This window comes from Schistocerca piceifrons, chromosome 2, assembly GCF_021461385.2.
Source record: "Schistocerca piceifrons isolate TAMUIC-IGC-003096 chromosome 2, iqSchPice1.1, whole genome shotgun sequence".
NCBI classification, from domain to species: domain Eukaryota; kingdom Metazoa; phylum Arthropoda; class Insecta; order Orthoptera; family Acrididae; genus Schistocerca; species Schistocerca piceifrons.
In genome coordinates this window covers 1,081,009,262-1,081,026,681 of record NC_060139.1, presented here as the reverse complement: position 1 = coordinate 1,081,026,681, position 17,420 = coordinate 1,081,009,262, and positions in this window count along the sequence as shown.

Here is a 17,420-nt window from a genome sequence, read left to right as displayed (position 1 = left end):
ACTATGGGACTTAACATCTGAGGTCGTCAGTCTCCTAGATTTAGAACTACTTAAACCTAACTAACCTAAGGACATTACAGACATCCATGCCCGAGGCAGGATTCGAACCTGCGACCGTAGCAGCCGCGTGGTTCCGGCCTGAAGCTCCTAGAACCGCTCGACTACAGCATATTCGATGTTAACAAATTTCTCTTCTTCAGAAACGGTTTCCTTGCCGTTGCCAGTCTACATTTTATATCCTCTCTACTTCGACCATCATCAGTTATTTTGCTCCCCCAGGTTCATAGTGCACGTGAAATCCGTGAATACAGAGGAGGATGGACCTCTTCTCCTTGCTACTGCAACGGACCACGCCGAGAAACAAGATCCGTTCCAGCTCGCATCGGTGGCGAAGATGGCAGTCACGATGAAGAACATGAAGTCGAGAGGATCGCCTCAGTGCTTCAGATGTCAGCATGTTGGGCATGTGACAAGCTACTGCTTGATGCCCAGTGTCTTTGTCAAGTGTGCTGACGACCTTCGGAGCCAACGATGTCCTCTCTCCATAAAAGAGGAACAAAGTGTCTGAACTGTGGTGGGAAACATATGCCGAGTATCGCAGCTGGTCCTTTGTCAGTTTCAGTGTGACCCGGCTGAGGCCAGCCGTACAACAGGCTGTCCTACGAAATAAGCACTCAACTGAAGTCTTTTTGGACCTTGAGAAGATCTATATTACAACCTGGAAGCGTAATATCTTCGGATAACTACATTATGCGGCTTTTAGGAGCATCTTCTTGTTGTTCTACATTTATTCACCTCCCCACATTATTTTAGATATCGAGTTAATGATATTTTTTCCTTTCACTTTGTAGAAAGAAAACGTTGTCCCTCAAGGTAAAGTTTTAAGTGCGACCTTGTTGTTAATAGCTATAAATAGCGTTACGTCCACAGTGAGGAGACTAGGTAAATGCTCTTTATCTGTGTGTATATTTTCAGTTTTAGTTCATCGTACAGTCTTGCAACAAGTACACACCAGCTGCAGATGACTCTTACGAGACTGGAGGAATAGACACGAAAAACCGGTTTTAAGTTTTCATCAGAAGAATCTGTGTGTGTTGGTTTTAACGATCCTCGTCGTGCTTTTGTGGATGCACAGTATATGGGTCTGCTAGGCTATATACATTAAAGCACTGGATTCAGTCCACCAAGAGAGCATTTACCATGGCAACGTCAATATTAGAATGAGCTCAACTTTCGGCCTCTATGTTGAAGCTAGTGACCGACAATTTCCAATCAAAAGGCAGCTACTCATGACACAACAAACGTGCAAACGTACTCTGTACCCCAGTTGCCTGCCTACCATACTGTTACTCGCCCACCCATTCAACGACTTTTCAGTAGTGGGCCACAGGCTTTTGGGACCCTAAAACGAGCCTCTTTTAGCCATAATGTCTTACACAAAGGGACGAGTAATCACCAACTTGGGTTCTTCAGAGACAAGAAGTGTTTTAAGTTTGGCTAGTTTTTAAAAAAAGGAAACTCTCTATCTATGGTGTTTAGATACGTTTCATAACACTTTAGATGAGCACCATAATTTTGAGATTGTGTATGCAGTGGATCAAAATATGGAGAATGCCCTGGCAGTTCATCAGTTTTCCTTGATTGTGTCTTCAGAATTCACCTACCAGATGTATTCACAGTCTACAGGTTGAGCTCTTCGCGAGTCTGAGGGGTCTGGAGCAGATAAGACAAGACCAATGGGAGGGGGGGGGGGGGGGAATACTGTCTTTCAGGTAAGCAATCAACTTTACAAATGACCCATATTATTCAAAAATGGTTCAAATGGCTCTGAGCACTTGAGCACTATGGGACTTAACATCGGAGGTCATCAGTCCCCTAGAACGTAGAACTACTTAAACCTAACTAACCTAAGGACATCACACACATCCACGCCTGAGGCAGGATTCGAACCTGCGACCGTAGCAGCAGCGCGGTTCAAGACTGAAGCTCCTAGAACCGCTCGGCCACAACGGCCGGCCCCATATTATTGTTTCGGATAAAAAAGATACTATATCTTTAAGTCTGCACAATAGCAGGTTAGAGATTCCCTGAAGGGGATTGCTCTTAGGCCCCTTACACAACGGCGATTTGGTCACATGACTTAACCTGCGCAGCTGATTCTCGTTCCTTATTTAACACGCGGCTTCTATTAAAACAGCTTCCACACTGACGCTTTGACCTCTCAGCCGACTGAGCACTTGCCCATCCCCACAGCTATAGTCTGATTAAAATTACTTGATGGTTGACAGTTCATGCGTCAGAGATAGTATCCTCCAAACAGAGTGCTCAACGTCACACCCGAACCGTTCACCATTGCCAAACTGCCACAACAATTGGTCAGTTCAGTTCCAATTCCTTGTCCAGCATTCTTTCTTGGTGTGTTTGGATCCCGAATCATGGGTCTGGCACTTTTATTTCGTATTTCATCATACATGATAACCACACTATAAACAACACGATGCTAATGAACACTAGTTTCATACACAACACTAACTAAACGCTACTGGATACTTCTACACAAGACGCGATTCAGAATCAAATATGCGGTTATCATAATCACAGATATCGGCTTACATTAGGTGAGCTTCGCACAAAACTGCATGAAACCGATTGTTTGGAGGCGTATTAACAAGCTGTGTTGACAGTTGTAGGTTCGAATCTCTTCAAATGCTGTGAAAAGTTTTTAATTTCTAAATCTAGTGGAAATAGTTTGTTTATCATTTTAGTCAATTAATTGGTTTCAATGTATTTTTTTATTTTTAATTCTTTGCCACATCATTTTCATCATTGTATTGACTTTTTCATTTGCTCTTATTTTTCTACCTGTCATTCCTTTTTAATTTGGAATCTGCCTGTGTCGTCTATAAGCTGCAATCAAGTGCCAATGAGGACTGTTCATCGGTTGGTAATGCGGCAGCTCATGTAGCCAGTCAGAGCATAATTTCAGGTAATCAACGATAGCGAGAAATTACAGTATACTTCTAGCGCTGAAACTGAACTTTTTATGTCTTCAGTTTGCTCGTAGAGGTTAGCTTTCATAGCTGTGAACGATGTGGTCATGATTTAAGTTCTGCCACAGATTTTTGACCACCGCTTCCTTGGATACATTGCACATCACGAGGTTGTGGTTAGCTTAGGACATGAGTTTAAATTCAGGGCTATAGAACGCTGCAGTTCTGTCATTGGTCAATTAAAATCAGTTTCCGACAGAGCATCTCGTATTTCCGATATACCTTGCGACGGCCACTTGCAACACCGCCATGCGTTACACATTAACAGCATGTGTGGAGTGACTTGCCATGTTTGTGTGTTACTTGCAACCGAACAGTAGTCGCGGCCGATGTGGCAACACCGTAGCGGCAAGTAACAGGCGTCAACTATGAAGCAATTTCAAACCGTCTACAGTCGCGACGATTCAGCCACGTTTGACCCTCACATATACGTGACGCTCTGGCAGCGCGGCTGCAGAGGGAGGGGCAGGCTGTGCGCATTTATCGTTTGTTGAACTTTGCGACTGTTGACTCGTGTGTTCGCCTAGAACCGCTCGGCCACACCGTCACGTTTCTTTTCCCTGTCGTTTTAAAGAATGTTGTGCACTTCCTGTTGTAAAAATAATTTCGACGTAGAACTTTTCATGTCTGAAGTAGAACGTCGTCCTGTAATTTGGGATTCAGGAAATACTGAGCACAGCAAAAAGATCGAGAAACGTAATGCTTGAGAAGAGATGTGAATTAAATTTGTTCTGGACCTCGAAAATCCAATACTTCCGTTGACGTTTGTATTTTCTTTTCCAATCACAAAGCGAAAAAGAATACATTTCGTAAATGGATCGCACAAGAACGTAGCCAGCACTCATCGAGAACTTAAGCCGCGCGGTTCAGTCGAGTGCCCCGTGGTTCAACCACGCAGTAGTCGTGTATCTCAGTGATTGAACCAAGCAGCTGAATCGCCACGACGAAGTCGCTAATGTGAAAACACCCTTAAATATTCTGATGTTTTGCTTCCCTGTATTTATTTCAGAAATGGATACCAGGAATTTCTTTGGATAAAGTTTCTGGTACACAAAAAAGGAAGGTCCACGTCTCATTAAAAGTTCCAGGTTCAGTACCTTCAAAAGAGTGTCCCACAACAACTAGTTTATTCTCAACACAAACCTCTAGCTTCACAGTCACTCTGTTTACATGCGACACAGTTCCGAAAGACAAAAACGGAATATTCGCTGTCGTGCTTACGTGTTACAGTCTGCAGCGGATTTGCCAGCCAGTTAAATATGGCGTCTGGAAAACAGTTGTTCCAGTTTCTGATTTATCAGCGTAATCGCAAAATCTCTCCACGTGAATATTAGACGTAGAAACGTTCATGCTCAGTCTAATATTTCTACTTCTCCTTCATTCTACAATACGTCACTTTGTCCATATTCAGTACAATATTTTGAAAACAAAACGTAATGTGAAAGCCCCAGCATGTTTCAAGAACAATTGTGTGTTTACGTGGGAGCGAAAATCGATCGTGGAGGAGGGAAATCGGCATCTAGAAACGGATTTCCAGAATCGATTTTGGAGTGTTTACATGACCAACCAGACGCGGCACTGGTAAATCTGTTTACGAAATGCTGTTTCTTTTTTAGGGGGGAGGGGGGGGGGCGCTTGTAAACTTGGTAACTAGCTGTCATTCAGAATCTCCAGCACTGTCATTATCACAGTGTTCTTCCACCATTAGTACTGAATCTGCTGATAGGACTACTCCTGACATTACTGAGTGGGATGACGTCAGTAGTAGAACAGTGGACATTGGGGCCAAAATCGCTGTTGCACCATCCAACAGCACTTTTTAAGAGTTTCGTAACTCAGTCGGTAGGAACGGAATCCTTATAGGATCACTTTGTTGTCTGTCTGCCTGTCTGTCTGTCCGACTTTTAAAAACCCTTTCTCTCAGGAACTGGCTGATACATCATGTTGAAATTTATGTCACATACTGCGATCTTCAGTCCCTTTGCGATGTAATAAACTGAAGCTTCAAAGTCAATGCAATCAAAAGATACAGCCATTCATGTCACATATTGTGATACAAACTCATACATTAAAACCTATAGGGTACTTTCCATTGACGTAGAATCATGAAATTTGGCATGAAGCATGGTTTCACAGTGCAAGTAAAGGATAAAATCAGAAAATTGTTCATATGTAATTACATCCCACAGACAATTTTTCTTTTGTCATTTGTTATCTGAGTTCAAACTGCACTTTGTTCGGCACTACAGTTATGTTGGCTACGCACACTGTCGATGTTCTACTCTATATGTACATTTATACTCCGCAAGCGGAGGGCACTTTACGTGCCACTGTCATTACCTCTCTTTCCTGTTCCAGTCGCGTATGGTTCGCGGGAAGAACGACTGCCAGAAAGCCTCCGTGCGCGCTCGAATCTCTCTAATTTTACATTCGTGATCTCCTCGGGAGGTATAAGTAGGGGGAAGCAATATATTAGATACCTCATCCAGAAACGCACCCTCTCGAAACCTGGACAGCAAGCTGCACCGCGATGCAGAGCGCCTCTGTTGCAGAGTCTGCCACTTGAGTTTGCTAAACATCACCGTAACACTATCACGCTTACCAAATAACCCTGTGACGAAACGCGCCTCTCTTCTTTGGATCTTCTCTATCTCCTCTGTCAACCCCTGGTACGGATCCCACACTGATGAGCAATACTCAAGTATAGGTCGAACGAGTGTTTTGTAAGCCGCCTCCTTTGTTGATGGACTACATATTCTAAGGACTCTCCCAATGAGTCTTAACCTGGCACCTGCCTTACCAACAATTAATTTTATATGATCATTCCACTTCAAATCGTTCCATACGCGTACTCCCAGATATTTTACAGAAGTAACTGCTACCAGTGTCTGTTCTAACTGAAGTGAGCCTTTATTTGTGTTATCTTAGCAGTAGAAGTTCAGCAGTGACTTGGAACATTTACGTCGAGTAAAGAACAGTTGCAAGTCTCAACGTATGCATGGTCAGCACAGATAGTTTGTTTACATGGGTCTAGGTGGAAGGTATTGTGGTCTTTCTCACTGGGTGTCATCTGTGTGTGTACTGGTCATGTGTGTGCTATGCATTGAAGTCTGTGAACGAATAAGACATGTAGATGTTGTCTGTCTGTAATTGTTCATGAAGCACTTGCTAGATTTGGTGATCCACATGAGCCGTTGGTGTACACTTAGACTGCAGCCGCATTCCATTTGTTATGGTCTAGTCATATCTGCCTCCAATGTGTTTTACTTATCTGAGTAAGGCTGATGTACATTGCATTAACTATTATTTGTGCATGTCCTATTAGGCTCGCCTTCATTACTGTGACATTTTTTCTGTTTGTTCACTGCTGACATTGCATTCAAGACATTTACAATGTACTTGCTTGATTCTGCTGATATATGATAAACTTGTGCTGGATGCATACATGAGTGAACCACGATAGTGTTCTGTATTGTTTCAGGTGTACTATGAGGTATTTTGTATATTCTATGAAGTACTTGAAAACTGATTAGACAACTGTTTGCATGTAATTAATGGCACCTAGAAATTAAACAAGCATTACTAAACGGAAGGAATCGGATAATTTTTGCTGATAATAATAATTTTTTATGATATGAATATAACAGAGGGAAACATTCCACGTGGGAAAAATATATCTAAAAACAAAGATGATGTGACTTACCGAACGAAAGTGCTGGCAGGTCGATAGACACACAAACAAACACAAACATACACACGAAATTCAAGCTTTCGCAACAAACGGTTGCTTCATCAGGAAAGAGGGAAGGAGAGGGAAAGACGAAAGGATGTGGGTTTTAAGGGAGAGAGTAAGGAGTCATTCCAGTCCCGGGAGCGGAAAGACTTACCTTAGGGGGAAAAAAGGACAGGTATACACTCGCACACACACACATATCCATCCGCACATACATAGACACAAGCAGACATTTGTAAATTTTTTATGTTGATCTGGCTGCCAGATGAAGTAGGCAAGATTTGCTCAACATACGACTATGCTCATTACTCTTTGGTGTTCTGCGTGCAACCAGTGAAAATATACTGACATGTTAAAATCTAGTTGATGGTACCATTACTTATGTCTATGGTGGAGTTACTTTTAAGATTGCAACCTTTAGGAGAATTATCAGCTGTGCAATTACTTTACCAAAAGTCTGGGACTTGAATATTCTGGTGTTTGTAGTGTACTTTCAATTAAGACAACTTACTTGATGCTCTTGTGAATAACTGTTTATTACGTTCAATTAAATTTTAATTCTGTCGATTTCTTTGCTGTTGGATCAATAATTGTTTTAAGAGCAGGGAGCTATTCCTGGTTTGAATAAATATCATGTTTCAGCATTATAATTTGTTCTTGCGACATGTTTGCTGATGAAAGGCAAATGTTGTATGGAACACACAATTACTGACCTATGAAACTTTTAAAAAATAAATCTGTTCTATGTGATGTACCTATCACTCAATTAATCATTTCCACACCTTTCCAATCTAAGAGTCCCAATACATTCTCAGAGGCTTTGGAATCCCCCAGACTGATATCTTTCCATTATCAAAGTCGATAACAGCAAAAATCGTCAATATTCTCGAGTCTCAGGATCAACAGACTGTATACATAATTAAATACGTGCACCACACTCATTGCGTGAGTCCAAATTTCTCCTTTGCCAATTTTTTATCTGTAGTGTCATATTAGAGCTGAGCTAATTGTGCATGTTATATTTCACTCACAGCAGCATCAGCACTTTCTTGTCTCCAAGACCGTACTGGGGCCCTCTTGCATTCCTGCTCTGTTGCATAGCCAGTGGCATGCAATGTGCACGTATGTTGTCAGCATGAGCCCCCACCCCCTTTCCCACCCCTCTCGCCCCAACTCGCGCCAATGCGATTTATTCACTGTCAGTATGTCATGTGTCCAATTAATGAGATACTTGCATTGAGTAATGTAGAATCACACAAGTCTATTTGTTGTAAATATCTATCAGAGAAATGTACTGGCAGCTTTCTACATCAAGAATGGAAGGGCATTATGGTAGAGCAATGTAACACTGTAGACAGGGCAAATATTGTTCAGCAAACAATGGCTATGCAGAGAATGGCAAGAAGATGCATTATGTGATTGGGTCCACCGACACAACATTGTGCATGTGGAAATTGCTTACTATGTTTTAAATACCTATACAGTCTCCCACCACACAAGAAGAACATGCAACTGCAATAAGTATCATCTATCTATAACTGTTATGTTTTCAATGACATTATAATTAGGGTTTTGCACACTGGACGGCCGACTTCCTTCCCCATCCTTCCCTAATCCGATGAGACCGATGACCTCGCAGTTTGGTCTCCTCCCCCCAAATGAACCAACCAACCAATAAGGGTTTTTTTATAAAACGATAGTGGAGCTTTTCGCAGCAGCAGCAGGTTGTAGGTTTTCAAAATATCCATACACAGCACTCTCTCCCTGCATCTGTATCTTGACAATGATAACGATTGATGAAGATATCAGCTGTAAGTATTTGAAACGAAAAACTCTGCTGTTCTCACATCATGCTGTTAAGCATTCCATTTTCTGTAATTACTTTTCTTTCCATGGCATGACATGATGGGTGTGCTGATGGTGATGTGACTGTTGGGTACAGCAGAAACTGCAGTGAGAATATTTTCAGCAGCTATGTAATAAAAATTATAGCTTAAATAACTGTGTATAATTTAACGGAAAGTACTGGTCCTCGTGGCAGTCAGGAGGAATATTGTAAATAAATTTCGAGTTCTGTGTCTTCATGAAGGGCTTGGAGAAGGTGACGTGGGTTGTTAGTGAAATATGAAGTCTATAATATTGAGAACGAAGTGTGTCCCTCATTGCCTGCAGTCCAATGGAAAATGTACGTTGTTAAATATAAAGCAGCTACTGCTAATTTAAGTCCGAATTTGCTAGAACTTTGGTGGCATGATCGTTAAGCACATGTAACAGACATATGATGTTTCTTTGTGTTAAAATAAATGTCATTGTTGAACAATGAAATGCAACGTTCCTTTATATGTGGAAAACTACTTATGTAGGCAGAACAATGTCAATAGACATGGTCTACAGAAATTGCTACTAGTACAATAAACAGGAATGGTGCAGTTTGTCACAATAATGGTAACCACATAACCTTGCAGTGTGAGATTAAGACTGGGAGGCAAGGAATGAGGCGACCTCTATATATATCACTTTTCATGTGCCATTAAGCAGTTTGACCGTGGTCGTTTGAGATATTTTTCTTGTTTTGGGTTGATCTTCAGTGATCGATATATTGCAAGATCCCAAGTCTTTACTCGTTACCTTCTTTCCCGAGTTTCTAGGACGCCATCTTGTTTTCTCTTGAGGTACTCGTCCTGCTATGCAGTGCCACTTATTTAACTGCTGATTTCTTTTCCAAACGCAGAGAGGTGAGGGCAGCAAGAGTGCTTCTCCATTTAAACAACTCTCTACGAAATCACAAATCCATAATTCTTCTATATTCAGATAAGTTCTCACCTCACAACAAATGATAATTAACAAAGTTTTTCAGACCACATGTTCGTACATGATGCTTGTGTGCTTGACAAAAACCATAAGTTCGTTCTTAACTTCAGATAGCATAGCATAGATTCTACACAACACCATTCCTTTTTTTTTTTTAGTGCTCGAGCATTGTCGTCAGGCCCCTTCCTTCTTTGGATTCGACAGCACCCCCAAAGCACGACTGCAAAGTGCCAATGGCTCCTCAATCGGCCAGTCCAAATTACACATCTGTCATGACTTTTTGCACTGTGGGTGACTGCTCCTGCTGTACCATCCACGGAGGTGCCACAGGCCTTTGTCTCTGGAACATCATGTGTGGAGCAGGTGACTGCCACTGGCGTTCTTGCAAGCATTTGCTGTACAAACAACATGAGTGGTGTGGGTGAATGCTGCTGCTGTACAATCCATGGTGGCACCACAGGTCTTTGCTGATGGAACATCACCTATGGTGTGGGTGACTGCTGCCATCCATGGTGGTACCACTGGTCTTTGCCGGTGGAGCATCATCTATGGTGTGGGTGAATGCTGCTGCTGTACAATCCATGGTGGCACCCATAGAGTAAATATCTCTGGAGTGAGCATTCACATGCACAGAACAGATTTTGTGTTGTCAACATACATTGCCGGCCTGGTCACGTGTTCTCGGGACGTCGTGTGTTTGTCCGTATAGTGCCCTGTATATTTCGAATGTCACTACACCCCTAGTACAGACGGATTCTTTTCGTACGTGTCGTGGATAATTTATATATGTTGTGCAGACATTTTAACAGTATCCATTTGATACCGGGAATAAACCAGCTACGTAACTTTTAATGGCAAATGATATTCCATTCTGCTTCTTTGCGATAGGTGTCACAGTTCAGATGCTCTCGATTTTTGGTAGTTTTCCGTATGATACGCACTTTATAGTATTACAGAGCCTGATGTACATTTTTGTGGTGATAGTATTGCAAAACGAACTGACAGTACGCTAGTGTTTTTGCAAGTGCCCGAAAAACACCGAATTTGCCACACATTAGCGATTATATCCCTGCTAATTCGTCCTTTTTTCTGCTATTTCTGAGTATTTATTTTCTCGTTTTTGCGACCTAAAGAACAATTTTTCTTAATGATGACACTTTGAAGTATTTATTTAACGTATTTTACGTACTTGCTCCCAGTTTATTAAATAAATAGTAGACTGAGTAATCTATATACGTAATCGAAAAGTCACTGGTAAATGCATGGAGGATAGTATTAGCTGAAACAACTAACCATTCCCTTTCCTGTCCCACCAGCAAATTTACGAGAGGAAGCGATTGTTTGTAAGCTTTTTTACGAGCCGTAATATCTATTATATAGTCATAAAATTGTAAAAAAATAGGTCTACAGAATCAAGCCTTAATTATAATGCGTCTCGAAATTTTTAAACATACACAGAGTCTCTTACTAATATGATGACTATAATTAGAGCTACATGGTATGTACCCATGAAAAGTTACTATCTCTTGTTTCACATAGTTTTCTTTGCATCCATAGCAACAACAGTAATTCACCATTGCTATTACACTATCGGCAAACAGTGAAACACAACAAAAACTCTTGATATTATAAACTTCAAACGCTGCAGAAAGCACACACGCACAGCGAAGTCCCAAAAACGTGACAATTCTGGTTTAATGTTGACAACATGCGCAGAACGCAATGCTCACTCCAGAGATATTTACTCTGTGGTGGCACCACAGGCCTTTGCTGGTGGAACATCATCTATGGTGTGGGTGACTGCTGCTGCCATGATGGTGCCACAGATGCACGCCGATTATGTGGGTGCGCGAGGTCTCGAGCACTCACGTATGTAATCTTGTGGGTGCGCCGCACCACAGAATTTTTAGTTTGATAAAAAATAAATAAAATAAGTAATCTTCACTTGCCTTTATCAAAAGGTAATGAACTATTAACACAATGAGATGTAAGTTAATATTTCTAACCACTAAAACACAATTGTTCGTTTCAGATGTCTTTGTGCAAAGGCAACCGAGAAACACACTCCCCCTTCTCTGCCATTCTTTGGCCAACTCAGAGGCACTCTTCAGAAAAACAACCGCACTATACTGTGAAAGGAATCTCGTCTTTTTTGCTTGCTTTCATGTTTCCTTCTAAGTAACACACTACAATGCGCCCACTCGGCTCGTTAACAATTGTTTAAAACATCTGCTAGCCGATATTGAGCAATAATAAAGAATAATCCCATATAGAAGGAAGCCGATTATTACCGACTACCTCAGTAGTTATTTTTTTAGAAACGTAACAACGTTGATGGTTTTAGATTTCGGTGAAACTGTTTTCACTTAATCTGCATTGTTATCGTTTTATTTGTTGAGCCAATAGCTTTGAAGGACGCGGGAGATTATATTATAGACTGAAGTGGTGTTACCGCATTAATAGATAGTACAAAGAAGATGGTCTACTGTCGAGATGCGAGGAAAAAAAGCTCTTCACTGGAAAAAAATTGTTAGCAGCTTTCAAACGTTGCGCGATTACTGGACACGTGTGGAAAGCCGAAACACAATATTAAGTATTGCATCTATATCTGCTTTAGAATTCGAACAGTTTTCTCATCGCTTTGAATAAATTCGTCATGCTTTTTTCATCACCATAGGTTGATATTACTAACACCGACAACAGTGGAAAGCATGTCCAGCCAAACAACAAAGAAACGCGAGAATGTGTCTTCTACCATTTCCTGTAGTACATCAGCAAGAAGTGTCAAAAAGCCGTCAGACGGGTCATACCATGAAGGATGGAACAACACATTTCTCTGGATTTATTACGACAAGGAAGTGGACAGAGTGTCCTGTAGTGTGTTTTTCGCTTTTGATTCCAGTAGAGCGCATACGTTCGAAACAGATTTTCCGAGTGGCAAAAGGCAGTCGCACATTTCAAAGTTCACGACAAATGTGCACTTCACTGTTCGTCTGACAACTATGAAACAAGGTAAGTCGTCCAGGAGGTCATAAGACATAAAATACTGTCGACATAAAATACTGGCGTGATCAATGTTATGACGGCGTGAGGAATGTCAGTGGACATTTAACAGGATCACAAAGGAGGATTACTCAGTTGGAGCCGAGAACTATATTTATTTGTTCAATTTGCAGCGTATAATTTGAATTTGGTGCAAGGTACACTATGTCATCAAAAGTATCCGGACACCTGGCTGAAAATTGCTTACAAGTTCGTGGCGCCCTCCATCGGTAATGCTGGAATTCAATATGGTGCTGGTCCACCCTTAGCCTTGATGACAGCTTCCACTATCGCAGGCATACGTTCGATCAGGTCCTGGAAGGTTTCTTGGGGAATGGCAACCCTTTATTCACGGAGAGTTGCACTGAGGAGAGGTACCGATGTCGGTCGGTGAGGCCTGGCACGTAGTCGGCGTTCTAAAACATCCCAAAGGTGTTCTGTAGAATTCAGGTCAGGACTCTGTGGAGGCCAGTACATAACACGGATGTTATGTCGTGTAGCCACTCCGCCACAGGTGCTCGATCGTGTTGAAAGATGCAATCGCCATCCCCGAATTGCTCTTCAACAGTGGGAAGCAGGAAGTTTCTTATAACATCAATGCAGACCTGCGCTGTGATAGTGCCACGCAAAACAACAAGGGCTGCAAGCGCCCTCCTCGAAAAACACGACCACACCATAACACCACCGCCTCCGAATTTTGCTGTTGGTACTACACACGCTGGCAGATGTTCACCGGGCATTCGCTATCGGATCGCTACATTGTGTACCGTGATTCGCCACTCCACACAACGTTTTTCCACTGTTTAATTGTCCATTGTTCACGCTTCCTACACCAAGCGAGGGGTCGTTTGGCATTTACCGGCGTGATGCATGGCTTATGAGCAGCCGCTCGACCATGAAATGCAAGTTTTCTCACCTCCTGCCTAGCTGTCATAGTACTTGCAGTGGATCCTGATGCAGTTTGGAATTCCTGCGTGATGGTCTGAATAGATGTCTGCCTATTACACATTACGACCCTCTAGAACTGTCCACGCTCTCTGTCAGTCAACAGAGTAGGTAGGCCTGTACGCTTTTGCGCTGTACGTATCCCTTCACGTTTCCACTTCACTATCACATCGGAAACAGTGGACCTAGAGATGTTTAGGAGTGTGGAAATCTCGCGTACAGACGTATGACACAAGTGACACCCAATCATCTGACCACGTTCGAAGTCCGTGAGTTCCGGTTAGCGCCCCATTCTGCTCTCTCACCATGTCTAATGACTACTGAGGTCGCTGATATGGAGTACCTGGCAGGAAGTTGCAGCACAACGCATCTAATATGAAAACCGTATGTTTTAGAGGGTGTCCAGTGTGCGAGACTTTCTGGTGATTCTTCATGAATTATATCATTTGTAAGACATTCGCCAAGGAGGCTAGCGGTGTTTCAGTCACTGCAAGAAGACAACGAAGATGGTGTAAAAACCGTTCACAGATTGACTTTGCGACTATTCTGTCCTACGAGGTGGTGTGTCAGGGTATAATCACCAAAATGTTTGTAAAGTAGGTATGACGTTCTCTTGAAATTACTGCAAGATCTGTCAAAAGAAAAAGTGAAGTCGGCGGGAAGGCTAGTGGACATTTTTCAAACCTGCTGGAATCCAAATTTCTTGTTTCCCTGAAAATATTAATGTCAGTCCTCTTCTTTTCAGGACAAATCATTGTCATACCGAGACACTAGATCATCGGTATGAACTTTGTCGGCAAGTTTAGCTTCACAAACAGATGTATTTTTGAGTTCTGGAATGAAACCATTATTAGGAAAGCGGAAGAACTTAACATTGATGAACCAGTTTTTCCTAGAAAAAAGAAGATGCCGAAACGCTACGACGAAGGTAGTGATCTTCACATATTAAACGCCGGAGGAAATCTACAGACAAATATTTCCTGAAATATTAGACTTGATTTGATTCAAAGGTTATGGAACTTATTTCACAACTTGAAGCTTTTTCTATCGGTCAGATTGGTGCTGATCGAATTCTGCAGTTATACGGGGCTGACTTTGATAAAGGCAAGTTAACATTGCATTCTGGCATGTTTCCAGATGTGTACAGAACGAAAAAAGAGGAAGTGGCCAACTTATCAGACATTACAAATATTTTAAGTAGGGAAAATGAATGTCCACAGAATTCGTGAATCTTGTTCGGATGATTTTAACTATCCTGTTACTTCTTGTACCTCTGAGCGGTCGTCTTCAGCACTTTAGACGATCAAAAAAGTTTTTGCGGTCAACAGTGACACAAAAAAGATTGAACGATTTGGCAATTTTGCATGTTCGTAAAGAAATGACTAAAAATATTGATATCACAAAATTGCAAACAAATTCATATATGCAAATGACTTAAGAAAGTAAGTGTTTTGTACTGAAAGTTAAAATGGTATATTATTTGGCGCGTAAAGTGAGTTGTTTGTAGTTCTGTTCAAAACTAAATCTTTATGTAGTTCTCTTTCTCTTTCCCTAGCTGATTTATTAAGATTTTTTATTTTAATTTGTATGAATGTGTTATTTTCCATCAGTAACGTGTTCATAACACCATTGCCTCTTGCAGTCACTGTTCGTGTGAGTTGTTTAACGTATACAATACCTGTCACATATCTAACTGGCATCTTGTCAGTGAATTAAAATTTGAAAAAAGACAAATAATTTAATACGGAAAGAACCTTTTAATTTTACGATTACATATTTTGAAGATGTTCCTTACAGCAATTTATAATCCAAACCCACTTGCGCGACAGCCCTTGCGGGCCAGGGCCAGTCACAAGGCCTTAGTGTGGGCGAACACGTGCTCCCAGGCCTGTACAGGGGTGTAACGTTAGGGCCTGCAATGCGGACCTGGGGACCGGCCTGGTACTTCAGCGGCATGCAGAGAGTAAAAGATTATTTTAATTTTATTAGGAATTAAAATAAAACAATTGAAATATGTACAAATATAAACACAGAAATATGTATACGATAAACAGTAAAGTCAAACCTATAGAAATTGTCATATCAGCAAGGTTTCGGAGAATCGATCAGCGCTGAATTGAGTTTTGCACAGAGTATGTAAACTATGCTTGTCCTTGCAGTTTCTCGTAGCCCTTTGCTTGCAGTATGTTCTTCGGAATCCAGAAAAAATCGGCGCAGCTTAGTTATTACAAGACAATGTCAACAATGAAAATGTATACCAAAATATCACATTTAGGTAGAAAATTATCCATTCTTGATGTTTAGTGTGCCCGAGGCAGTATGATGTACACTTTTCTGAACGTTTCACATTTGTCATATCTTCATTCGACAACACTGTCATTTACATCAAATTAATTTGCAATTGCGAATGAGGACAGCCAACAGCTGTGGAATGTCATGACGACAATTTTGCTAGACAGGGTCTCCAACCCAGATTTCCCACTTATCGTGAGCATGAATGTCCAAAGGAACTTTGCATCTTAATCAGTATAACACAAGAACTACAATATCGTATTTATCTGCCGATACCGGGCAAGCGAATTTCTAGTACAACGTCTCATTTGTACAGGAATGTGCATAATGGATGTACAAGTCGCAGACGCGTGGTATGGAAGTCGGGGCCTGGCTGTGAACCGTGTACGGATAGCCAAATGGTAAGGCGACCGCTCGCGGTAAAGGGGAAATCCGGGTTCGAGGCCTGGTTCAGAATAACGCAGTGAACAGTGACAAGAAAAGGAGGATCGAGGATTAAATATAATATATATAATGGAAACTGATTAATAATTGCTGCTTGAATAATCAAAAAAATCGGAGAGAATGATTGAAAGAAATTGGAATGTACAGATATCCCGAGTGAACTTTAATTGGCACTAATATCAACAGACCTTTGAAGTTGATACATTTTTAGATTAACATTCGCAAATTTAAGTACCTCTTTTCCCTGTCAGCGCTGTCGTGCATAGAGACTGGTATGACAATACTGGTTCCGGATCGCCCCTCCTCTGCTCACGCTAATTCTTCTTGTCTGCTTCCATCCTCTTGATGCACGATTCTCGGTGCGGGCGAAATGATGAACATATGCGATTATTAAGACACTTCGTCTTGCTAATAACTTTTATAACGCTTCTTACACAGGGTGTTACAAAAAGGAACGGCCAAACTTTCAGGAAACATTCCTCACACACAAAGAAAGAAAATATGTTATGTGGACATGTGTCCGAAAACGCTTACTTTCCATTTTAGAGCTCATTTTATTACTTCTCTTCAAATCACATTAATCATGGAATGGAAACACACAGCAACAGAACGTACCAGCGTGACTTCAAACACTTTGTCACAGGAAATGTTCAAAATGTCCTCCGTTAGCGAGGATACATGCATCCACCCTCCGTCGCATGGAATCCCAGATGCGCTGATGCAGCCCTGGAGAATGGCGTATTGTATCACAGCCGTCCACAATACGAGCACGAAGAGTCCTCATTTGGTACCGGGGTTGCGTAGACAAGAGCTTTCAAATGCCCCTATAAATGAAAGTCAAGAGGGTTGAGGTCAGGAGAGCGTGGAGGCCATGGAATTGGTCCGCCTCTATCAATTGTTGAGAAGCGTACGAACACTTCGGCTGAAATGTGCAGGAGCTCCGTCGTGCATGAACCACATGTTGTATCGTACTTGGCTCTGAGCACTATGGGACTTAACTTCTAAGGTCATCAGTCCCCTAGAACTTAAACCTAATTAACCTAAGGACATCACACATATCCATGCCCCAGGCAGGATTCGAACCTGCAACCGTAGCGGTCGCG